Source organism: Podarcis muralis, chromosome 16 (assembly GCF_964188315.1).
Source record: "Podarcis muralis chromosome 16, rPodMur119.hap1.1, whole genome shotgun sequence".
NCBI classification, from domain to species: Eukaryota; Metazoa; Chordata; class Lepidosauria; order Squamata; family Lacertidae; genus Podarcis; species Podarcis muralis.
Window position 1 is genome coordinate 6,220,381 of NC_135670.1, and position 27,086 is coordinate 6,247,466.

The following is a 27,086-nucleotide window of genomic DNA, read 5'->3' on the forward strand; positions in this document are numbered from 1 at the left end:
GGGACGGAAATCAACCCATGTGTTGCCAAATGTCATTCCTGCAAGATTCCAATGCAAACAGTCTGTTTCATTATCTACCTTTTCTTTCCTACATTTCTGCCCTCTTTCCCCACTTCTCTCCTCCTACTGAAACTCACTGGGGAAAAACTTATGGGAAAGGGGAAGACCAGCAAGAAGCTATAAAGAGACTTTAGTTATAGGATCCAATGAATGTCAGGAACCAGCAAAATGGAGCAAGCAAGTCCAATTGTTTTGTTTTGTTTGACAAAGTTCCCTTGAAAGTCCTTGGATTCTTACCCCAAACATGAATCTCCAAGTCCACCATGTAGTTTTGCTGCAGTCAAAACAAAACACACTGGAATATTACACAGGGAAAGAGAAAGGAAGGCTAATGGGGAATGCATCCCTGGGGATGAAGGAAGAAAGCCCACTTCTTCCGAAGCCTGGTGTGTTCAAGGTTTACTCTCAGCAATCTTTAGATCTGGGACAGGATGTGCCAGAGCAAGGGAGCAGGGAACAGCCTTTGCTAAGGCTGCTGCTAAGGCGGAAGGCAAGTGGGGGCAGCCCAGCCCAGCCTGTGATGCTGATTGTTGATTGCAGTATAATAGTTACTTATTAAATTATATTGCGTGCATGTGGTTGCACCAGCCTAGCTGGCACCACTGTGGATAGGAGGCTGCTGTTTGGAAGGTATGAAATACAGCTCTCTGCTTTCCTGCCTCCAGACTTCTCCAACTGCACACAAAAAATGTTTATCAGTTTCTGCACTATAGAATGCTTTGATGGATCTCCAGTGAGTGCCAGTGGTGGTGAGTTGGTTAGATTGCTGGATCGTGACCTTGGGAGAGTAGAGTTTGAATCCCCACTTAACCACGAAGGTTAATGGGTGACCTTGGGCCAGTCCCTGTCTTTCAGCCAAACCTAGCTCACAGGGTTGTTGTGGGGATTAAATGAGGACAGGGAGAACTTGCAGGCCACCTTGAGCTCTATGAAGAAGAAAAAGGGATCACAATGCAATAAAAAAAAAATAGAATCAATTTATATCTCACGCAACAGGGGTAACTGTTGGAAGAACATCAAAGGTATTGCCCTCCCACTTTTACAATTGGACTAGCACAGCACTTTATCATTATCATTATCATTAACATTTATGTAAAGGTAAAGGACTCCTGGACAGTTAAGTCCAGCCAAAGGCAACTATGGGGTTGTGGTACTCATCTCAATTTCAGGCCAAGGGAGCCAGAGTTTGTCCACAGACAGCTTTCTGGGTCATGTGGCCAGCATGACTAAACCACTTCTGGAGCAACGGAAACCATGACGGAAACCAGAGCGCACAGAAACGCTGTTTAACTTCCCGTCGCAGCAGTACCTATTTATCTACTTGCACTGGTGTGCTTTCGAACTGCTAGGTTGGCAGGAGCTGGGACAGAGCAACGGGAGCTCACCCTGTCACAGGGATTCGAACCGCTGACCTTCTGACTGGCAAGCCCAGGAGGCTCAGTGGTTTAGACCACAGCGCCACCCGCTTCCCACATTTATGTACTGCCCTTCATCACAAGGTCTCATGGTGGTTCAGAGAATATAATACAGGATAAAAACACAGGTAGATAATTAAAACAAAAACAACAAAACAATAATCCTCCCTTCCAAGAGACAACTTTAAAGGCCTGGCTCCCAAAAATATATAATGCAGGCACCAGGTGAACTTTCCTGGGGAGAGCATTCTACAAACAGGGAGCCACTAGAGAGAAGGCCCATTCTTGTGTTGCCACCCTTTGGACCTTATGTGGAGAAGGCGCACAAAGAAGGGCCTGAGATGATGAACACAAAGTCCAGGATGGTTTATATGGGAAGACACAGTCCTTCAGATATTGCTAAGAGCAACTACCTTAAAATTCTGTGCCTGTGTAAGTATGTGAAATGCCCAGGTAGTTCCAAAGGAAGATCCTTGAAGAATTTTGATGAGAAAGTGTGGGGATTTACAAGAGGGTTTCTCCACATGAATAGGGCCACATTGACACTATACATCATAAAGCGGTGTGATACCAGTTTAAACTATGATTCTTATCATCCCTGACTTGCTAGCTAGGGAGGATGGGAGTTGTAGTCCAAAAACAGCGGGAGACCCAAGTTGGGGAAACACTGGTTAAGGGAGTTGAGAGTTGTTAGGAGACCCCCTTTTCCCCTCTCAGAGCTACAATTCCCAGAGTGGTTTAACAATCCGTCATTCTGGGAATTCCTCTAACAGCAACCTCCTGGTTAGCTGCAGGGTGACAATGTGCCCTGTGTTATACAGAACAGCTGTTAAGCAAGAGGCTCTGGTCTGTGTGGTGCTGGTGCAACCCTTACCTTTTTAAAAAATCCTATTTGAACTTTCATAAAATTCAGTTTTCAAAACCCTTAGCCTCACTCTCAGATGGGATCGTGGATGGTTCAAGGAGAGGGTGGGTAGCTGCCAGGGTGTCACAGGATGAATGAGACGATCAGGGTGCCACAGATTAGGACCAGAATGTGGATCAAAATGCCCATGCACATTTTTGTTGTTGTTGTTGTTGTTGTTTTAGAAATAATTTTTACTTGGTTTTACAAGTATAGAATTACAACAATACAAAATACACACCCATATTTAGAGATTTCTCTTAATCACTGGACTTCCCACCTTCTCCTCCATTGGGTCCTATTGTCAACCTTTTCCAACTGCATAATATTCAGTAATCCATATCTTATATCTCTCCATTTTATCCATTATATTTGCCACATTACAGTGGTGCCCCGCAAGACGAATGCCTCGCAAGACGAAAAACCCACTAGACGAAAGGGTTTTCCGTTTTTGAGTTGCTTCGCAAGACGAATTTCCCTATGGGCTTGCTTCGCAAGACAAAAACATCTTGCGAGTCTTGAGATTTTTTTCGCGCTCCCCCCCCCTTTTCTAAGCCGCTAAGCCGCTAATAGTCTTTTAGCCGCTAAGCTGCTAAGCCTTTAATAGCCGCTAAGCCACTAAACCGCTAATAGCGCTAATCCGCTAAGCCACTAATAGGGTTGCTTCGCAAGACGAAAAAACCGCTAGATGAAGAGACTCGCGGAACGGATTATTTTTGTCTTGCGAGGCACCACTGTATAAGTGTTATTGCAATCCTGCTAAAGTTTTCATCTCCTTACAGTGGTTTCCCAAGTACCGTATTTTTCCGTCTATAAGACGTCCCCATGTATAAGGACCCCTCCCCCCTATTTTGGGGAAATAAATTTTAAGAAAATGGGGGAGATGGCCCAAAGTTGTTGAGCCCCCCCGCCAGCTGCAGGCAGGAAACATTCCCTAGATCGTTTCCCACTCACTGCGGCATCGGGGGAAGTTGCACTCCTGCCCATCAGCTGGCTGGAAGGCGCGCTGCTTCTCTCCCCCCCCCCCCATGCCACTATCTTTGTATTGGATGACCTCAGTTTTTTTACATGATTTTTGAGTCAAAAAACCTCGTCTAATTCACAGAAAAATACGGTAAATTATAATTTCCCCCCAATCTTTACTAAAGTTTTGGTCTTCTTGGTTCTTGAGCTTACCGGTTAGTTTTGCCATTTCAGCATACAGTGGTACCTCGGGTTAAGAACTTAATTCATTCCGGAGGTCTGTTCTTAACCTGAAACTGTTCTTAACCTGAAGCACCACTTTAGCTAATGGAGCTTCCTGCTGCTGCCACACGATTTCTGTTCTCATCCTGAAGCAAAGTTCTTAACCCGAGGTACTATTTCTGGGTTAGCAGAGTCTGTAACCTGAAGCGTATGTAACCTGAAGCGTCTATAACCCGAGGTACCACTGTACTCCGACAGCTTAGTTTGCCATTTCTCTCTGGTAGGGACTTTGTCTTCTTTCCCTCTCTTGGGATAGTAACAACCGTACGGCTGCCGTCACATACATAAAAAGTCTTTTCTGCTCCTTTGGGATCTCGGTCCCCATGCACAACCATAATGCAAACTTGTGTCCTCCTTTGCCCTTGGTTTTGCCCTCTCTATTGTTGGAAATTCAAAAGTGTTTACCCTAACCAGCAGCAGTGGTGAGTGGCACCCACTGGGACTGGTGAGGTGGAATGCATGGAACCCAAACAGTAGGTGGCGCCAGAGCCAATGGCAGCCAGATCCCAACTGCTTGTAACTTGTCTCTGTACTCTTCCCTGCTGAGTTCTACAAGGGACAAGACTGGAGGTCTTACCCACACTAGTTGACCCTAGATGGCCCTCAGAGTCCCTTGCAACTCCACAATTCTGTGATTCAGTTCTGTGATTCTTGCCAGGCATGGTTCGTGATTTAAAGCTCCGTGTCTGAGTGCCTTCCCCTGCTTTCTCCATGAAAACCAGCTCTTTAAAGCTCAACCTGAGCAAATGGCAAACTGCGGGAAAACTGAATTGATGTTGAGCTCTAAAGAATGGGTTTTTGTGGGGAAAGCCTGGGGATGGGGCAGGGCTGGATTTAGGTTTGATGAGGCCCTAGGCTACTAAAGGTAATGGGGCTCTTTATATGTCCAGCTGTCCTTTGTCAACAACAAATTGTCATTGTCTTACGTGTTGAATATATGCTATATGGTAATTTATGGACCTAAGAGGTATCTAAAGCCATTTGCACATATGTATTTTATCAAAGTAATTGTTGAACTGAAATACAGTTAAGAAGTGTAATAATAGTGAAATACAGTTAAAAAGAAGTATATTATTAGTGAAATAATTATTAAGCTCTAACTTTAAATGATTTTTTTATTCATAACAAACTTAATAATGCAAACACACTGGCATTTGGCAATGGCAAAGGTTCCGTTAGAAACACTTTATTTTCCTTTATTTTTTGGGGGGCCCCCCAAGAGAGTGGGGCCCTAAGCCAGGCTTCCTCAACCTCGGCCCTCCAGCTGTTTTTGGCCTACAACTCCCATGATCCCTAGCTAGCAGGACCAGTGGTCAGGGATGATGGGAACTGTAGTCTCAAAACATCTGGAGGGCCGAGGTTGAGGAAGGCTGCCTAAGCTATAGCTTGTTTAGCTTATACGTAAATCCAACACTGGGATGGGGGAACAAAGCTCAGACGCAAAGAGTTTAGGTGTGGCCCTGTGCCTGTAAATAATCACAGAACTGAATCATGGAATTGTGGAGTTGGAAGGGACACTCAGAGTCATCTAGTCCCACCCCCTGCAAAAGGAGTGCCGGGTGGGGCAAGAAAGGTTAGTGTTGCTAAACCCTAAGACTAAGGAGGAGGAAGCTGGCAGACATTGCCACTCTGTGGACTGGTTTTAAGAAGGCAGACAGAGGTTTGTGGAATTCTGCCTCATTCATCCTGATGAGCTAGTCTCCAATGCAAAGTAGTAGTAGCATCCTGAGTCTCCAGATCCAGCCCCCTTTCTGGTTTCCAGTTAATCATAGAATCATAGAATTGTGGAGTTGAAAGGGACCCCAAGGGACATCTAGTCAACTAAAGCATCTGTGGCGTTTGCCCTCCTATGTGTGTGACATCATACTGGGTTCATAGGGAAAGGGTTAACTAATTGTAATATGACTAACCAATGGGAACACAGGGGGCAGAGTTAACTGTGTATAAGTTTAAGCACAGAGGTTTTTAGTGAGTTAAAGTTGTTGAGAAGACAGTCTGGAGTTAGGAGAGACAGAGAAGATAAGTCTGGTGTGAGAGAGGGAGATAATTTGTTAAGAGGAGTCAGTCAAACAGTTGAGATAATCAGTCAGAAGGTATTAGGAAGGTATAGGCCGGTAAAGAAACTAAAGTTAAGATACTGACAGGAATATTATCTGAGAAACCATAAACTCGTTAATGTTTGTAAAATAAACTTGGGGTTTTTTTTGTTTACTTTTAACAACTGACTGGACTCGGTGTTTTACCAGAGAGTAACTGGTTGGTGGCAGCGGGGAAGCGAGCACAGTGGTGGCACAGGGGTCAATAGACCGTTAAACGTCCGGAGACCCTGTGTGATCGCCACAGCATCCATGACAGATGGACAGCCAACCTCTACTTTGAAACCTCCAAGGAATAAGAGTCCACAACCTCCTGAGGGGAACCATTCCACTGTCAAATGGCTCTTACTGTCAGAAATTTCTTCCTGGTGTTTACATGGACTCTCCCTTCTTGTAACATGGAGCCATTGGTTCGAGTCCTACCCTTCAGAGCAGGAGAAAACAAGCTACATGTTCCATCTGACAACCCTTGAGATATTTGAAGGTGGTTGTCAGGGGTTCAGGGAGAGAGGCACAGATGAGGGAGGAGACTGAGAGCGAGGAGGAAGAATCCAGGAACGAGGAGGAGGAGGAGGACAATGACTTGAGGGTTTCCATGAGTCTTTCAAGTGAATCGGAGGATTCCCAAAAGGGGGCGCCCCTGGTCAGGCCAAGGGGAGCCACAGGGGGGACTCGTCAGGAGCAGGGGAGCAGCAGGGAAACCCCGAGTGGGAGTTGGAGATCGGGGCCGGCTTCCCCGCCGGAACGGAGTGAAGAGGGTGGAGTTCCCAGTGTGACAGACGAAGCAGAGCAGGAAGCAGAGAGGGGAAGGAGATCGGGGCAAGACGTCCTGCCGGAAGGGGCGGAGAGTAGTACAGAGAGTAGTGTAACTGTCAAGAGGAAGGTCAGGGGTAGCGAACGCGCGCCAAGTTCAAATGTGGAGGCGCGCGGAAATGCGGAGAGCCCGGAGGAGGAGCCTGGTCCCAAAGCACGGAGGAGGGGGGAACAGGCGTCTGGGGACTCAGCGTCAGGGGAAAGCAGGAGGGAAGGAACCCAGGGGGGCAGAAAGACCCTGCGGAAAAGGAAGGACAGGAAGAGGTGGACCAGCACAAGCCTCTTAAACTGGTGTGGAGGCGGGACTGATTCAGAGGGGACTTCAGCGGTCTAAGCGTAACAGACGTGGGGCTGCGCGCCTCGGCTGTGGAACAAACAATGTACTTCAATAAAGACTTTTGTAAATAAAGTGGACTTGGCGTTGGTCTCTTGTGAGCTGGGACCTGAGGCGGCCCTGACAGTGGTTATCATGTCTCCTCTCAGCCTTGTCTTTTTCAGGCTAAACATACCCAGCTTCTTCAACCATTCCTCACGAGGCCTGGCTTCCAAGCCCTTGATCATCTAGGTTGCCCTCCTCTGCACACAGTTGCAATGATAGAGAAGCAAGTGAATTAATTGCCCAGAAAATCCCTGCATTTCAGGACTAGATTCAGGGCTGTGTGTCTTTCATAGGAGCCTGTTGATGTAATAAGGAGTTGGCTGGGTGAAATTTCTGTGAATCCTGGAAGGATTTATTTATTTTTATGCAGATAGGTCAGGCTACTCTAGTAAACTGGGCATGTGTTTGTGTCTCTGCACCTTTGCTTGTGTGATATGATTTGCTCCCTTTTCTTGACAATAGTTATCACCTGATTTGGGTTTAATGGCAGGTGATGTACTGGCAGAGTTTCGCCTCAAGGGAGATGGAGTGTTGATGTTACAGCCCTATTCTTTTATGAGCTGAAAATGAAAGGATGGCTAGATGGGAGGAGGATTTTAGACTACCTCCCTCCTGATATGTTCCTCATCAACAATTTTTAAGCTCAAGTGGCAGGAACTTAGAAACATCAGAAGAGCCCTGCTGGATCAGGTTAGTGGACAGTCTCTGGACCAACATCCTGTTCCCACAGTGGCCAGCCAGGTGTCAGCATCGCCCTTGAGCCAGTGCCACCAACTGGACTCATACACTTCAGCCCCGACTGGGCTAGGCGAGCTGGGTAGCACTTCCAGAGACCACCTTCTGCACAGGAACAGGTCAAAGTGCTGTGGACTCACAGCTTAGAGTTGTGAGCACCGGATTCACTCCCACAAGAAGACAGTCATCGCACAGCAGAGTATAGCAGAGTCTAGCAGAGTATATAAATGACTCGGAGAGCAGCTCTGTAGAATATCTTCTTTATTCTATCTACAACTACTATACAACTATATACAGAGCTTAATGGGTTCTCTAAGCATAAAGAATGCTACACTACACTGAGTGTCTGCAGCTGCTCTTAGCAGCAACCTTATCTCTACACACGATCTGTAACACTCAGTCTCTCTCTCTCCCCGACACACTGACTGACTGACTGACTCTTTGATGGAGTAGAATAAGTAGATAGCAGAACACGCCTCCTCCTCTCTGGAGAGTCAGCAGACTCCTCAGGAGATTCTTGGATATGGGAGGGGTGAAATCTCCTCACCAGGTGCCCCCATGGAAACCCCATAAGTAGGAGCTGAGCACAACACAATGCTCTCCACCCGTGGTTACCAACAGCTGCTATACAGATGTTAACAGCCTCTGACAATAGAGTTACAACAAACAAATCAGAGCTAGTAATATTGTGTTTTCAGGTTGTAAGCCACTTTGTGATATGTTATAGACAACTGTGGTTTGTAAATATTTAAATCTATAAAATAAAATATATAGAACCGTACTGGAAACGCTTGTTGAAGGACACCATAAAATCTATTTTCAAAAGTGGCTTATCTATTCTGTTGTTCAACTTGATTTTATATATATATAAACCACAGAGCCTAGGGCTTGCCGATCGGAAGGTCGGCGGTTCAGATCCCCACGACAGGGTGAGCTTCCATTGTTTGGTCCCTGTTCCTGCCAACCTAGCAGTTCGAAAGCACATCAGCACATCAAAGTGCAGGTAGATAAATAGGTACCGCTCCGGCGGGAAGGTAAATGGTGTTTCTGTGCGCTGCTCTGGTTCACCAGAAGCGGCTTAGCCATGCTGGCCACATGACCCAGAAGCTGTATGCTGGCTCCCTCAGCCAATAAAGTGAGATGAGCGCTTTTGCTTCTTTAAAAATGAGCTGATTGCCTTGATGACTCTATGAAATCCACTTATCGTAGAGAATGAGGGCCCCAAGGTATCATGAAGCCAGATGTGGCTGTAGCTGTGTTGAAACTAAGTTGGTACAGTGCCTGGACAGCAAGCAATAAAGGAAGCCCACACTTCAGTTCAACCATAGAAGGAAGAGAGGAGATAAGTGATTTTGGATGCAATTCAAATTTTAATATGAAAGCAAATAGGAATAACCTGGTCAGAAGTGCAAACACGATGTGAAACAAAGTACTGGATGCACACAATTCTCAACCAGTTGCTAAGATCAAGTTGTCAGCAGACAGTAAGAGCAGTATACAAGGATTTTAAATACAACTGCAATAGGCAAAACAGATATAGACATAAGGGAAACATCCATGCATTGTGGATGTTCAACATTTCAGGTGGGAGTTGTGGAAGCTGATCTAGCTCTTCTTGTTTTCTCCATCGTTATTCCTTGGATCTTTCACTTTGGTCTTCATTTAAAGCCAGCAGTTACCACTGCTACATGTGTTGCTTGGCAGGGCCTGGGTATAGAACGCGGACGTGTTGGAACCACCACTGGCATACAGAGAAGATCTGCCGCCGCCATATCCGTAAGCACATGGGTTGTACTGCTCGATGCGAAAAGCCTGGTCAGGGCAACAGAGAGCTGGCCCTGGGATGGTCAGGACAAAAGGTGGTGGCCGGATGGTCACTGTTGATGGGGGGCACTGGGCATAGCATTGATTATTCCATCCACCACGGCCAGCAGACATCTTTGAGGTTCAGAGGTGGACCTGAAAGAACATGGAGTCAGCATCATGCAGAGTTCCCAATGGAGAGCACAAGTTTGATATTAACAATAGTTAAGAGCTCAATAAGACGCCAAAAGGCCATCTAGTTCCATACAATGGGATATATATATCCATGGAGTCAATAGAGGGATTTGTTTTTCATTCTCCCCCTTCCATAGTAAAAAAAAATAATAAAAATTAAAAAAATTGCTGCCATTCAATGAAGCTGCATTGCAGAAGATTCAGCACAGAGAAAAAGGAAGTTCTCTGTCACACAGCATATTGTTAGGGATTGATTACCAACTTTACAGGCTTTACAGGCGGTTTATATTCAGGAACATACAAAACTGCCCTATACCAAGTCAGACCAATGTTCCATCCAGCTTGGCTTTGTGCTTATTGATTGCCAGTGGCTCTCCAGGAGTTCAGACAGGGGTCTCTCCTACTCAGAGATGCCAGGGACTGAAACAGAGACCTTCTGCAAGCATGGCGGACGCTCTTCCACTGAGCTATAGCCTTCCCCCCAAATCAACTATCAAAGCCTATAAAGCTATCAAAGCCTACAATGGTTGTTTACTACCTCATTTTCTCTAAGCTAAAGTCTCAAATACTGTGGTGTTTCCCTATAGGGTAGTGATTCCATGGAGCTGAAGAATTTAGGGAGTCTTGGTTTTGCTGGGTGAGACCATCAGAATTAGAACAAGAGAACATAAGAAGAGCCTGCTGTATCAGGATAATGTCCCATCTGGTCCATCATCCTGTTCTCACAGAGGCCACCCAGATGCACCTATGGGAAGCCCTCAAGCAGCAACTGAGCACAAACCACTCTTGCCTTCTGTGGTTTCCAGCAGCAGATATTCAGAAGCATTACTCCCCTGGACATTTGAAACAGAACATGGCCATTGTGGCTTGTAGTCACTGGCAGCCTTATCTGCCATGATTTTTAAAGCCATCCAGATATGTGGCCATCATTGCTTCCTGTGGGTTAGAATATCATAACCACCTCTATTTAAAATGGATATCAGATGATTTTGAAAAGTCATTAACCTGAGACCTTGGAGAACACTGGGCTAAAGGAAGAGCTTCCCCAAGAGATAGCTGTTCACCTTACGGGAGAGGGGGGGATACAATGCTAGGCTTACTCAGAGTAGGCCCATTGAAGTTAACAAACGTGACAAAGTTAGATTCGTTAATTTTCATGGGTATGTAATGAGCTGGTCTTCATTGAATAAAACCCTCTGACTCTAATGAGGGAGAAACTCTAGGTTCCATTACTGGTACAAGCAGAAGGGTAGTGGAAGGGTTCTTCCACTCTAGAGGTCTTCAAGCATACACTGGGCAGTAATATATTCTGGATTATCAAACTCTGGATTTTCCTCATTGAGCAGAAAGTTGGTCTTGAAAATCGACATGGCTTCCTCCAACTTTACAATTTAAATGAGCCAGTCTTCTGGCTCGATATAAGCAATTCCTGTAACCAAATGAGAAAGTGCAGAAGGTCCCAGGTCTAAATAGTGGTGGTATCAGTTTAAAGGACCTATCATAGAAAGAATAGGAAATACTTCAGCCTGACACCAGGAAACCTGACACATTTTAGGATGGATAGTCCAAGGGCCTGGTGGTTTCCTCTTCGTGGGACTCACAGCTTCATGGTAGAGCTATGTAGAAGGCAACAACTGCTACCACCACTGCTACTGTTACTGCAAAGCTTGTGAGTTCCAGCAAAAAGGAAGTTATCGTCCATTTGGACCATCTATCCCAATGATAAACTTCAATCAAGTATCTCATCTAAGAATGTAAATCAGTGGTGAGGCATCTGTGGTCCTCTAGAAGTTTCTGGATTGTTGCTCCCATCATCCTTGACCATTGTACCTATGGATGATGTTGGAGTGCTGGAGGAGTCCATAGGTTCCTCACCTTTACTGTAAACCCCAGGGAAGTTTTCCCCACTAAAGTGCTCCAGTCCAGCATAATGCAGACACACACACACACACAATTCAAGTGCACTTGCTTGAAAACCTCACATAGCAATGCAATCTACCCTTGAAAATTAGCAACAACTGACATTCACCTGCATAACCTTTGTAAACCTAGAAAATGTGCATCCTAGAAAATTTGTACATTCAGAAAATGTGCCCGCTTTCTCAGAACCCAAGTGGACTTACCTAGTTCTCTAAGAAGCAGGAATGCTGAGAAGTGTTTGGAAGCAGCCTAGAGGATGGGCTTTTTATACTGAATCTCTGGTAGCCTGGAACATACTTAAGACTCCCCCTTTTTAAGGGGTGTATGATGACAAGTCGATAAATTGTCATAGGGAACTCCCCAGATTCCTGTAAAGAGTTGACACCCTTTCCTTAATAATCAGAATACTCACCTCACTGAATACTCACCTCACTGTTGTCATAGGGTTCTCCCAAACTCAGTATCAAAACATTACAAATCTTTCAACATACCAATTGCTGCACGGACAGCGTGCCAAATCAGCATTTCCTCTTCACAAATTTGCTCTCCTAACTGGTACATCACAATCAACAAGTTGTTATGGGACATAGCTAATGTTAGTTGCAATCAGGATGGAGTCACTGCTGGTACCCTCAAACCTGTAAGGTGCCCACTAAGTTAACCCACCATAAAAGACCCCTGAGAATTTGGGAGTCTGGAAAAAGTGTCAAATAAGGCAACACTAATGCAGCTTCCTATATTCCAATGTTCCTAATTAAATATTGTCTCACCCCCTTACAGACGTAACTAGTCACTCTACTTTGCCAGGGATGGTATCTTGTAGATACCAACTCATCAGGTGGTCTATTCCATGCAATGTTGGGATCAGGCCCTTGGACGCATCGCATATCAGGACAAGTGATGTCTCTTGTTGTCTTATTGGTGCCTGTTAATGCAAAATCTGTCTCCCAACTTCTCTAAACTTCAAACGTCTAGTACAACAGCTTATTTCCTAAGTTAGATGGGTTCCAGGCAAAGTTTTTCCCCGGCCCTTACTACAGGTCTCAAATTACCTTGAAATACTGGCTTAAGATCTCAGTATTTGGCCTGGGGAAGGGATTACTTATACAGTGGTACCTCGGGTTACATACGCTTCAGGTTACATACGCTTCCGCTAACCCAGAAATATTACCTCATGTTAAGAACTTTGCTACAGGATGAGAACAGAAATCGTGCAGCGGTGGCGTGGCAGCAGCAGGAGGCTCCATTAGCTAAAGTGGTGCTTCGGGTTAAGAACAGTTGCAGGTTAAGAACGGATCTCCAGAACGAATTAAGTACTTAACCCGAGGTACCACTGTACATCTAACCAACGAGGAGTTTATCAGTCCATGGCTTAAAACTATGGCAAGGAACACCACCTCGATTGGACTGTCACCATCCTTTTTGTATCAACTGGGCTACGATACCGCCCATGTATCCCTGAGGCGAAGGCTTTGGGACATCTCACATAGCGACCTGTGATCCAGATCCAATGTAATCTATCTCCCGATTGCAGCTGGAATCCAATATGGGCACGACTTTCAGTAAGCCTCATATCTTAGGAATTTGTCCATACCCACCTATTGACATTTATTTACCAAAGCTAGGTTAAATGCATTTCCATCAGAACTTCTAAATGGTAGACTGAGAGGCATCCCCTATCAGAATAGGCTTTGTTTATGTTCTCAGGACGTTGATTGCATGAACCATATCCTACTGCATTGTCGGCAGTATGAGCAAACAAGGGATCAAAGCCTTACTAGACTTGATCAAATGATCAAAGCCTTACTAGCAAATCCGAAGCCTTCCATATTAAATACCTTCCGGAGGATAGGTCAAATGGTATTACACTGACTGTGGCGAAGTTTCTTACGGAGGTCGCAAGAAGCAAAGACCATCACCCTACGCTCTAGACATAACAAAATGACTACCTCAGTCTCTTTCGCCTGTTTGGTTGTCTTAACTGTATCTTGTTTTGAAACTGTTTTGTGGGTCTATAGACGGCAATATATATATATATATATATATATATATATATATATATATATATATATATAGTGTGTATGTGTGTGCGCGCCTGCTGAAGACCTTCCTTTCCCAACAACCTTTTTATTGATTAAAAAAAAAGGTCTGATCTGATTCTATAATAAATTTGAAAATGTTTTTAGGAAAACGTTTTTATTATCAATTCATTTGGGATGTTTCTAGCAAGTGATTCATAAATGATTTTTTCTTTGTATTGATTTCTCTTTCTCAGCTCATTTTAATTGATGCTTTATTGAGCTTATTGCCATTTTGTATGGTGTATTTTTATGGAAACTGTGATCTATAAGGGTTGTATCCCATGCTGCTCTTCCTTAGAGTAGACCCAGTGAAATTGATGGACGTAACTAGCTTAGGTCAATGGAACTTAGCTTCTGAGAACCCTGAAATTTAGGGCCTAGATATTAGATCAAGTTGGGGAACCTCTGCCCTCCAGGTGTTACAGCTTCCATCAGCACCAGAAAGCATCGCCTAATGGCCAGGAATATAGGACTTGCAGTTCAGCTATATTTGAAGGCCCAAGGGTTCCTCACACCTGTATTAGATAATAGAACATGCAGAGGTGATGCTCTGGGAGGTGCTCCTGGAGGGTTTTTGGTCCATGTTTTCCTCCAGAAGACAAGCAAACACAACCCAGATCTGATTCTGTCCTAGCACCAGGGGAGAAATGTACCTTCAGGGGAACTGGAAGTTTGTACCAGGCCATTTAAGGGGAACAGCAGTGAAAAGGTAGGCCAGGAACTGCAGGCTATACTTTGGGTGATTGGCAGTAGACCAATGAATGATTGTCATTCCAAACAGTTTAACAAAAGCCAGATAAATTTGCAAGTGTATGTGTTTGTGGTAAATGCTAGGAGAAACTGCCTAATTGTTGAGATATGTTTGATGGTGGAGCAATCGGCCTCTGGGCAGCCTTTGGTTAGGGATGCTGTACTTGCGAGATCCCTGCATTGAACGAGGTGGTGGTGGACTGGATACTCTTGAGAGTCTCTCTAAAGCACTATAATTGTAGAAGTTAGTTTTCTAGTTTTCCTTTTCTAGACATCAGTACTACGAACCTGGGAACACTGAAGTTTAGTTAAAAGAAGAAGAAGGGCTGTGAGAAAAGACTTCAGATACTGGCATTGATGTCGCATGATGCATCTTCAGGATGAGTTACTTCACAGGGCTCTGCCTCCCAGCTGAGTGTTTTCCATGTGGCAAGAACTTCAAATTACAGTAAGTAATTGCCTGTTCTGTTTATGAGTTTCTTGCAAACCTCAGAGCAGTAGAGCATCCAAGTTACACCCTACAGGTTCTTTTCCTCATAGCACGCCAAAGCCACATTCTTATATGAGATGTAATCTCACATTTCCTGGAATTTGCTCAATTGGGATCAGGAGAATCATTATCAAAACGATCACTGCATTGCTGTCTTTAAACCACCCAAAAACCAGGACTGATGGCTACAGGATTGCCACATCTGGGTGTTTCCACTGAAACATGCTACTTCTGGTGAGCCATGGTAAACAAGAAAGGCAGAAGGTGCTACTTCAGAGGTAGCCAACAATGTCTTTCTTCTGAGAACCACATTTCCTTAAGGGTGATCTGATAGTTTTCTCGTGGCTACCCTGAAATTCTAATTGAATACAGAGCCATAATGTTTTAATACTTGAAGAAATGAAAACCTCAAAGGTATTTATGTATGTGACTACAGCAACAATGATTCTGTACACTCAGTACTTAGCCAGCACTTAGCTGACACTCATGATGCACAGAGTTTCTTTAAAACCACAAAGACCATCTATGGCCAATAAATCATTGCATATGCCCCCTATGCTCAACAGACGGTAAAGGGACCCCTGACCATTAGGTCCAGTCGTGACCGACTCTGGGGTTGCAGCGCTCATCTCGCTTTATTGGCCGAGGGAGCTGGTGTACAGCTTCCGGGTCATGTGGCCAGCATGACTAAGCCACTTCTGGCGAACCAGAGCAGAGCACGGAAACGCCGTTTACCTTCCAGCCGGAGCAGTGCCAATTTATCTACTTGCACTTTGACGTGCTTTTGAACTGCTAGGTTGGCAGGAGCAGAGACCAAGGAATGGGAGCTCACCCCATTGCAGGGATTCGAACCACTGACCTTCTGATCGGCAAGTCCTAGGCTCTGTGGCAACCCACGTCCCACAACAGACGGTACCACACTTCTAAAAGATAAAGAAGCTATTGGGCTGCACTGGAATGAACTTTTTTTTTAAATAATTTTTTTATTAGAAGTTTCAAAAGTTTATTTATAACAACAAAAACAAAACAAAACCATACAATAAACATAACAAACATAAAAACACGTATAATTTCAACCCTTAATTTCTTATATCTTACTTTCCCGACTTCCTCATACCTCCCCTTTCTGTATTCCAATTTCTAATTAATTGTTCAGCAAATCCTTGCTTTATTTTTAACTTAATTTTAATCTTACTTTTTCTCTTTAACTTATCCATTACCGCTAATAACCACATGTTTTCTAATCCAGCGTCATTTTAACATTCATTAATTTTACAATATTTCTTTAAATAGTCCTTAATTTTTTTCCAATCTTCTTCCGCTGTTTCTCTTCCCTGGTTTCGGATTCTGCTGGAAAGAACATTAACAGCATCTCCTTAACTGCAACTCCCCCATAGCTGCTGAGGTCGTCTCACAAATTCTGCAAAACCAAGTTAGAGATGAGCTTGCAGTATCTCCAAATCTGGGAGAGTTGTGTATAGCTATTAACCAAATGAAAAACAACAAAGCCAGTGGACCTGATGGGATACCTGCTGAAGTCTTAAAAGTGGGCAGAATTGAACTTACACAGCAACTTCACAAGTTCATTGAAAAAATCTGGGAGAGAGAGGAGATCCCAGGAGACTTTAGGGATGCCAAAATTATCAAAAAAAATTTAAAGGTGATAAAACAGATTGCAGAAACTATTGAGGCATCTCTTTATTAGCTACTACCTGCAAAATTATGGCAAGGATCTTAGCAAACCATCTCCTAACAATATCTGAGGCTAATCTTCCTGAATCCCAAAATTGTTTGAGACCTTCTAGGGCAGTGGACATGATTTCACCTCCCAAAAGCTTCAAGAAAAATGCAGAGAGCAAAACCAACCCCTGTATATCGTGTTTATTGACCTGACTAAGGCCTTTGACACTGTAAATGGTAATGCCCTGTGGACTGTCCTTCCGAAAATTGACTGCCCAGATAAATTTGTGAACATCCTGCAGCTCCTCCATCATAATATGACAGCAACAATCACAGATAACAATGGCTCTCAAAGTGAACCATTCACAGTGGGATCAGATGTTTAAGAGTGTTATGTTATCGCCCCAACTCTATTATTTTCATTGTCATGATTCTACACATTGTCGAAGACAAACTCCCCATCGGAGTAGAAATCATATATTTATTTCCTTGACATCTGATGGGAGGGCGTTCCACAAGGAGGGCGCCACTACTGAGAAGGCCCTCTGCCTATTTTCCTGTAACTTAGCTTCTCGCAGTGAGGGAACCACCAGAAGGCCCTCAGAGCTGGACTTCAGTGTCTGGGCTGAACAATGGAGGTGAAGACGTTCCTTCAGGTGTACTGGGCTGAGGCCATTTAGGGCTTAAAAGGTCAGCACCAACACTTTGAATTGTTCTCAGAAACGTACTGGGACCCAATGTAGGTCTTTCAAGACAGGTATTATGTGGTCATGGTGGCCGCTCCCAATCCCCAGTCTCGCTGCTGCATTCTGGATGATTTTTAAAATTAAGAAAGGGTTAAGGAATGGTTTTCATAACTTAGATGGACACATGACACCCTACGTTTAATAACACATTATGAATGTTAATGCGCTGCAGAGCAACCAGCAACCAGCAGTAGGGAAACAACATTTTGATGGAGGAAACAAAGGGAAGAAACACTTTTAATTTACAAGTATGCCCTGTGACATTTTAGAACAATATATCTAATATCGTTCTAAGAATGTTAAACTGCTCAGTCTAGATCGAGCCATGGCCTTAATGGTTTGACATTCACTGTGGTGCGCATGCCCGACCTTCAGTGCAAGTTGACAAGGGAATGCTCATACCCAAAATGCTTTGGGAATTTTACCCCAAGGATTTGCTTTCCTCCCCAGATTAGAGGCCAGATTAAACCCATGAACAAAAAGCCACTTCAAGCAATGGCTCCTTACAGTTTGAAGTAGGTGAAAAAGAGGAACCTCATGCCAGTTATAGGGTTTCTTCAAAATTCCACTTTCGGGGTGTTGAGTTGTGGCAAATCTACCCTGAACCTAGAGTGGGAGCAAAATTATTCCGACCGTGCTTTCAAACTTTATATTCTTTGTGAACTAACTTCCACCAATGTATTTGATAGTTTTGAAACTTTACTATATAATACTGTATTTTTAAGTGTCATACCACCTTGTGATATCTTATATTAAGGTGCAATTTGTAAACATTTAAATCAAGAAAGTGAGATATAGGGAATTATGCTGGGAATGGCATAAAATCTATAAAATGAAGTGATCTGCATTGATGTTATATGTTCTGGTGTTTGAGTCGATTTAGTTTAGGTTCTTTGTTTTTGTTCTGCAAAAAAAGGGAACTGATTTAGTCAAAGGTACCTTGAAGGCCATTTCTCATTTCGAATGAGGACCCCAAGGTATCACAAGGGTAGGTGCAGCTGCAACTGTGCTGAAGCTGAGTTGGTCAAGATCAGCTCAGTGCCTCGACAGGAGGTAATGAGAGAACCCTACGTAATTCCACACTTGAATTCAATCATAGAAAAAAGAGAGAGGAGATCAATATTTTTGGATGCAAATAGAAGTTTAATATGAACCCAGAGAGGTATGAATAGCCCAAAGAGAAGTGCAAACAGAATGCAGAAAGGAATACATTATGTTTCATAATACTTTGTTTCCATAAAATACAAGGCTGATAGAACATGGTGGAATAAGACTGCAAACCAGATGGTACCAAATGCATGTTCAGAAATGGGATAATTGACAAGCAGGGTTCCTTTTTGCTTTTAATCTTTGCTTTTTTGAAAGGGAGGGATCTTCTTCATACAATTCACCGGGGAATTGAGAAAAGGATCCCGGGGAAGGTGTCATATATATAACCCACTCTGGCTATCAATCCCAATTCAGAGTAAAAATTCAGAATGGATAATACTCCCTCAGGCACCATCCAATAATATTGCTTCCTCAGAATGACTTTAATGTGCAATTCCTTGTAGAAATGGCTTGGTGCACCCACAGTTCGAATTCTGGTGCTCAGATCAAGTGGCCTGCAGATGGTGAAGCATTATACAAGGATTTTAAATTCAACCACCTTAGGCAAAACAGATATAATGCGGGGAATTACAATGTAGGCATAATCAGTATGCGATAAGCATAAGGAAAGCTTGCATGCATCTTATTTCAAGAAGGGCTCAGGTGCCACAGGTCACACCTTGTGCCAATTGTGATGTTCAATATTTCAGGAGGGAGTGGTGGGAACTGGTCCACCTCTCCTGTTTTTCTCTTGCTTTTTTTGGTTGCCGTCCTTCTTCCATGCATATCCTTCTTTGGCCTTGATTTAGAACTTGCAGGTACTGTAGCTGCTATTGTGGCATGAGCTGCTTGCATTGTGGCTGGAGCTAGTGTGGCTGCTATTGTGGCATGAGCTGCTTGGCAGGGCATGACAGCCACCACTGGCATGCCGAGAAGATCTGCCCAGAGGTTGTGCCAGAGGTTTGACACATGGGTTGTGCTGATCAATGACAAGAGGCTGCTCGGGGCAGTAGAGCTCTGGCCCTGGGATGGTCAGGACAAAAGCTGGCGGCTGGATGGTCACTGTTGAAGGAGGACATTGAGCATGGCAAGAATCGCGCCAGATACCAGAACGACGACCGGCAGACATCTTTGAGGTTTAGAGGTGGATCTGAAAGAAGATAAGTCAGCATTATGTAGAGCTTGAGGTGCTGGTTAAGAACCTAAGGAGAGCCCTGCTGGATCAGACCAAAGGGCCATCTAGGGTAGAGGTTTAACAATTGAAGGTTTTATTCCTTCACAATTCTAGAACGTGGGTCCATCCAGTGAAGCTATCTAGTTGCCTGGCTCAATCTATTTAAGTCCCACAGCACCATGATAAAGCACACATGTTATGAACACTAGGCCTCAGGTCCAAATAGGAGCAAGTTCTGCTTTAAGGACCTAAGGCAGAAAGACTGGGGAGGACGTCCACCTAACACCAGGAAATCTGATGCATTAGCATCCATAGTCCAATGGCCTGACAACTTCTTAGACATGGTAGCCTCAGCTTCCTGATGGAGTTACGTATGTAGAAGGCAACAGTTGCCATCCACACCTCCAGCCCAAAGGTTTTGAGTTCCACTGAAAAGGAAGTTAACTACCTTTGGGCTTTTGACCCCAATGTCAATCTCCAACAGAGTCTCATCTATGCCTGCACTCCAGAACTACCTATCCCAATATCAAACTTCAGCAAAGTATCTCATTGATTCCCAGGGCTTCTTTTCACCTGGAACTCAGTTCCAGCACCTCTCAGGTGGGCACCATTGTCGTTACAAGACAACAAGGGAGGTGTTCAGGGTGAGTTCTGGCACCTCTTTTCTTAGAAAAATAGCACTGGTCGTGCCCATAAATCAGTGGTGAGGAATCTGTGGAGCTGCAGAGGTTGCTGAATGGTGGCTCCTAATAATGCATCCACATCCAAAGAAAGAGAAGCAATGCAAGTAAGTTAGCTTGAAAACCTCACACAAAGGAGCAAATCCCTGAGCCAACTTATCTATCCTGCAGATGGACTCCTGTGTAACTTCTGCATATCTAGAAGATCCAGAAGCTGTGCCTGTTGTCCCAGAACCCAAATAGACTTACCTAGTTCTCTGGGAATCAGAAACGAAGTGTTTGGAAGAAGCCTAGTGCATGGGCTTTTTATACTGCTTGGTGGCAGGAAGTTTATTTAAGACTTCCCTGTTTTTCTTTTGGGGGTGGAATGGCTATAATGAAGAGCTGACATATTGCTACAGGGAACACCACAGATTTTTTAATAGAGGTGACACCCTTTCCTTGATAATCTAATATTCATTTATGGTCACCGCATTGGCATGTTATGTTTCTCCCAAACTCGGTATTAAAGCACCACACATATTTTAACATGTTGGTTGATGCATAGGCCAATGTGCCAAAAACAGCACTTGATCTTCACAAGTTGTTATTGAAACTGGCACATCATGATCCATCTTGAATTTTAACATAGGCCAATGTGACAATAATCAGCACTTATATTCACAAAGTTACAGATGGGTAGCCGTGTTGGTCTGCCATAGTCAAAACAAAAAAAAATTCCTTCCAGTAGCACCTTAAAGACCAACTAAGTTAGTTCTTGGTATGAGCTTTCGTGTGCATGCACACTTCAGATATCTTCAGGTATCTGAAGAAGTGTGCATGCACACGAAAGCTCATACCAAGAACTAACTTAGTTGGTCTTTAAGGTGCTACTGGAAGGAATTTTTTTTTGTATTCACAAAGTTGTTATTGAAACTGGCACATCAGGCTCAGCACGTGGTTCCAGGACATAGCCAGTGTTTGTGGCAATCAGGATAGAAACATTGCTCATACCCTGATACAACTAAGTGTCTACTAAGGTCTCTCTTTGTGGAAGACCTCTGAGAAGATGGGTATCTGGAAGACTCAGCATAGACAAGGGGAAGGACATAATATGGGGAAGTTATGCTATTAGCACATCTTGAATTTTCCAACTTTCAAATTCCAGAGATAAGGGGTGCTAAAAATGTTGAGAATTCAAAAGATTCAGAAGGTAAAATTCCCCATCCCTTTCTCCCTGGTTTCTGCCCCCAAATGGCAAAAAACAAACAAACAAGTTAGGAGGTGTGAAACTCTGACTGAATCAACCAAAAATGTAATGAGGTTTGAGCATCAGTTTTATGTTTGGACATCTGAATTTGTGGATAACAAGCATTCCAGTAGCAGGACCTGCATGTATATGTCATGGGGATGAATTCTATATGGCATGTCATTTTAGGCCGTGAAATGTATTTTTTGCAATTTTTTTAAGTGAGGGGGTATGAAAAATATGTTGTCTGAGGGATGTCAGGAATTCAAATCTGCTATTATGTTTGTGAATGGACAACATTTAGCTTGGTAAGTCTATGTCTGATGAAGAAGTACATGAACTCCTTTTAGAAAACCGAATAATTTGAAGTTTACCTTCTGAAAATGTCAAGTAATGCTAAACAAGTAAATAATAGTAATAACATATAACTGCAAGTACTTGGCAATCATTTTTTAATGATCTCTATGAAATCTTACGGGACGCAGGTGGTACTGTGGTGTAAACTACTGAGCCTCTTGGGCTTGCCTATCAGAAGGTTGGTGGTTCGAATCCCCGCGACAGGGTGAGTTCCCGTTGCTTGGTCCCAGCTCCTGCCACCCTAGAAGTTCGAAAGCATGGCAAGTGCAACTAGACCGCTCTGCTGAGAAGGTAAATGCCAATTCCATGTGCTGCTCTGGTTTCACAAGCAGTGGCTTAGTAATGCTGGCCACATGACCAGCTGTCTGTGGACAAAGGCCAGCTCCCTCGGCTAGTAAAGCGAGATGAGAGCCGCAACACCAAAGTCATTCGCGACTGGACTTAACTGTCAAGGGTCCCTTTACCATTTTTTATGAAATCTTACACACTTTTTGGGACGCGGGTGGCGCTGTGGGTAAAAGCCTCAGCGCCTAGGGCTTGCTGATCGAAAGGTCGGCGGTTCGAATCCCCGCGGCGGGGTGCGCTCCCGTTGCTCGGTCCCAGCGCCCGCCAACCTAGTAGTTCGAAAGCACCTCCGGGTGCAAGTAAATAAATAGGGACTGCTTACTAGCGGGAAAGTAAACGGCGTTCTGTGTGCGGCTCTGGCTCGCCAGATGCAGCTTTGTCACGCTGGCCACGTGACCCGGAAGTGTCTCCGGACAGCGCTGGCCCCCGGCCTCTTGAGTGAGATGGGCGCACAACCCTAGAGTCTGTCAAGACTGGCCCGTATGGGCAGGGGTACCTTTACCTTTTTACACACTTTTAAATTACAAAAGGGACGCGGGTGGCGCTGTGGGTTAAACCTCAGTGCCTAGGACTTGCCGATCGTATGGTCGGCGGTTCAAATCCCCGCGGCGGGGTGCGCTCCCGTTGTTCGGTCCCAGCGCCTGCCAACCTAGCAGTTTGAAAGCACCCCCGGGTGCAAGTAGATAAATAGGGACCGCTTACCAGCGGGAAGGTAAACAGCGTTCCGTGTGCTGCACTGGCTCGCCAGATGCAGCTTGTCACGCTGGCCATGTGACCTGGAAGTGTCTGTGGACAGCGCTGGCTCCCGGCCTATAGAGCGAGATGAGCGCGCAACCCTAGAGTCTGGCAAGACTGGCCCGTACGGGCAGGGGTACCTTTACCTTTACCTTTAAATTACAAAACAGAATTAAATCATATTGATTCGACCAAAATATCTTTGAATTCTCAATTTTTTTAGTACTCCTTATCTTTGGAATTTGAAAGTTGAAAAATTCAAGATGTGCTAATAGCATAAATTTCCCATAGTATGTCCTTCCCCTTGTCTATCCAGATTCTTCCAGATCCCCATCTTCTCAGAGGTCTTCCACAAAGAGAGACCTTGGTAGACACTTAGTGGTATCAGGGTACCAGCAATGTCTCTATCCTGATTGCTGCAAACACTGGCTATGTCATGGAACCACGTGCTGATCATGATGTGCCAGTTTCAATAACAACTTTGTGAAGATCAAGTGCTGATTTTGGCACATTTGCCTATGTTAAAATATGTGTGGTGCTTTAATACTGAGTTTGGGAGAAACATAACATGCCAATGCGGTGACCATAAATGAATATTAGATTATCAAGGAAAGGGTGTCACCTCTATTAAAAAATCTGTGGTGTTCCCTATAGCAATATGTCAGCTCTTCATTATATCCATTCCACCCCCAAAAGAAAAACAGGGAAGTCTTAAATAAACTTCCTGCCACCAAGCAGTATAAAAAGCCCATGCACTAGGCTTCTTCCAAACACTTCGTTTCTGATTCCCAGAGAACTAGGTAAGTCTATTTGGGTTCTGGGACAACGGGCACAGCTTCTGAATCTTCTAGATATGCAGAAGTTACACAGGAGTCCATCTGCAGGATAGATAAGTTGGCTCAGGGATTTGCTCCTTTGTGTGAGGTTTGCAAGCTAACTTACTTGCATTGCTTCTCTTTCTTTGGATGTGGATGCATTATACTTGGTTAGGAGCCGCCATTCAGCAACCTCTGCAGCTCCATAGATTCCTCACCACTGATTTATGGGCACGGCCAGTGCTATTTTTCTAGAAAAAGAGGTGCCGGAACTCACCATGAACACCTCCCTTGTTCTCTTATAATGACAATGGTGCCCACCTGAGAGGTGCTGGAACTGAGTTCCAGGTGAAAAGAAGCCCTGGGAATCAATGAGATACTTTGCTGAAGTTTGATATTGGGATAGGTAGTTCTGGAGTGCAGGCATAGATGAGACTCTGTTGGAGATTGACATTGGGGTCAAAAGCCCAAAGGTAGTTAGCTCCCTTTTCAATGGAACTCAAAACCTTTGGGCTGGAGGTGTGGATGGCAACTGTTGCCTTCTACATACGTAGCTCCATCAGGAAGCTGAGGCTACCATGTATAAGAAGTTGTCAGGCCATTGGACTATGGATGCTAATGCATCAGATTTCCTGGTGTTAGGTGGACGTCCTCCCCAGTCTTTCTGCCTTAGGTCCTTAAAGCAGAACTTGCTCCTATTTGGACCTGAGGCCTCGTGTTCATAACATGTGTGCTTTATCATGGGGCTATGGGATTTAAATAGATTGAGTCAGGCAACTAGAAAGCTTCACTGGATGGACTCACGTTCTAGAATTGTGAAGGAATAAAACCTTCAATTGTTAAACCTCTACCCTAGATGGCCCTTTGGTCTGATCCAGCAGGGCTCTCCTTAGGTTCTTAACCAGCACCTCAAGCTCTACATAATGCTGACTTATCTTCTTTCAGATCCACCTCTAAACCTCAAAGATGTCTGCCGGTCGTCGTTCTGGTATCTGGCGCGATTCTTGCCATGCTCAATGTCCTCCTTCAACAGTGACCATCCAGCCGCCAGCTTTTGTCCTGACCATCCCAGGGCCAGAGCTCTACTGCCCTGAGGAGCCTCTTGTCATTGATCAGCACAACCCATGTGTTAAATACCCTCTGGGCAGATCTTCTCGGCATGCCAGTGGTGGCTGTCATGCCCTGCCAAGCAGCTCAGGCACCCACAGTACCAGCCACACTACCTGCAAGTTCTAAATCAAGGCCAAAGAAGTATATGCATGGAAGAAGGACGGCAACCAAAATAAAGCAAGAGAAAAACAGGAGAGGTGGACCAGTTCCCACCACTCCCTCCTGAAATATTGAACATCACAACTGGCACAAGGCGTGACCTGTGGCATCTGAGCCCTTCTTGAAATAAGATGCATGCAAGCTTTCCTTATGCTTATCGCATACTGATTATGCCTACATTCTAATTCTCCGCATTATATCTGTTTTGCCTCAGGTGGTTGAATTTAAAATCCTTGTATAATGCTTCACCATCTGCAGGCCACTTGATCTGAGCACCAGAATTCGAACTGTGGGTGCACCAAGCCATTTCTACAAGGAATTGCACATTCAAGTCATTCTGAGGAAGCAATATTATGGGATGGTGACTGAGGGAGTATTATCCATTCTGAATTTTTACTCTGAATTGGGAATGAGAGCCAGAGTGGATTACATATATGACACCTTCCCCAGGATCCTTTTCTCAATTCCCCGGTGAATTGTATGAAGAAGATCCCTCCCTTTCAAAAAAGCAAAGAAGAAAAGCAAAAAGGAATCCTGATTGTCAATTATCCCATTTCTCAACATGCATTGGGTACCATCTGGTTTGCAGTCTTATTCCACCATGTTCTATCAGCCTTGTAATTTATGGAAACAAAATATTATGAAACATTATGTATTTCTTTCTGCATTCTGTTTGCACTTCTCTTTGGGCTATGCATACCTCTCTGGGTTCATATTAAACTTCTATTTGCATCCAAAAATATTGATCTCCTCTCTCTTTTTTCTATGATTGAATTCAAGTGTGGAATTACGTAGGGTTCTCTCATTACCTCCTGTCGAGGCACTGAGCTGATCTTGACCAACTCAGCTTCAGCACAGTTGCAGCTGCACCTACCCTTGTGATACCTTGGGGTCCTCATTCGAAATGAGAAATGGCCTTCAAGGTACCTTTGACTAAATCAGTTCCCTTTTTTTGCAGAACAAAAACAAAGAACCTAAACTAAATCGACTCAAACACCAGAACATATAACATCAATGCAGATTATTTCATTTTATAGATTTTATGCCATTCCCAGCATAATTCCCTATTTCTCACTTTCTTGATTTAAATGTTTACAAATTGCACCTTAATATAAGATATCACAAGGTGGTATGACACTTAAAAAGACGGTATTTAAAGAGAAAAGTTTCAAAACTATCAAATACATTGGTGGAAGTTAGTTCACAAAGAATATAAAGTTTGAAAGCACGGTCGGAATAATTTTGCTCCCACTCTAGGGTCGGAGTAGATTTGCCACAATTCAACACCCCAAAAGTGGAATTTGGAAGAAAACCCAGAACTGGCATAGGACTCCTCTTTTTCACCTATTTCAAACTGTAGGGAGCCATCGCTTGAAGTGGCTTTTTGTTCCTGGGTTTAATCTGGCCTCTAGTCTGGGGAGGAAAGCAACATTAGAGGTCCTTGGGGTACAATTCCCAAAGCATTTTGGGTATGAGCATTCCCTTGTCAACTTACCCTGAAGGTCGGGCATGCGCACCACAGTGAATGTCAAACCATTAAGGCCATGGCTCAATCTATACTGACCAGGTTTACATTCTTAGAACGATATTTGATATACTGTTCTAAAATGTCACAGGGCATACTTGTAAATTAAAAGTGTTTCTTCCCTTTTTTTCCTCCATCAAAATGTTGTTTCCCTACTGCTGGTTGCTCTGCAGCGCATTGACATTCATAATGTGTTATTAAAAGTAGGATGTAATGTGTCCAACTAAGTTATGAAAACCATTCCTTAACCCTTTCTTAATGTTAAAAATCCAGAATGTGGCAGCTAGATTGGGGACTGGGAGCGGCCGCCGAGACCACATAATACCGGTCTTGAAATTCCTACATTGGGTCCCAGTACATTTCTGAGGACAATTCAAAGTGTTGGTGCTGACCTTTTAAGCCCTAAATGGCCTCAGACCGGTGGTATGTGGTCTCGGCGACCGCTCCCAGTCACCATTCTAGCTGCCACATTCTGGTTTTCCCCGGAGCTGAGGGTGATGAAACAATCGTTGAGACGGCTAGAGCGCCGGTGGCGGAAAACTCATTCTGAATCAGAC

General features: G+C 44.2%; 1 long non-coding RNA gene across 2 annotated transcripts; it reads left to right on the forward strand.

Moving 5' to 3' along the window:
- Positions 1 to 678: 678 nt before the first annotated feature.
- On the forward strand, positions 679 to 25,692 carry LOC144325821 (uncharacterized). Of its 2 annotated transcripts, XR_013391008.1 has the most exons (4): positions 679 to 809; positions 9,352 to 9,423; positions 14,668 to 14,844; positions 24,681 to 25,692. It is a non-coding gene; the product is annotated as an uncharacterized LOC144325821 (long non-coding RNA). The 2 variants fall into 2 exon arrangements; XR_013391007.1 differs by lacking the exon at positions 9,352 to 9,423.
- Positions 25,693 to 27,086: the final 1,394 nt, after the last annotated feature.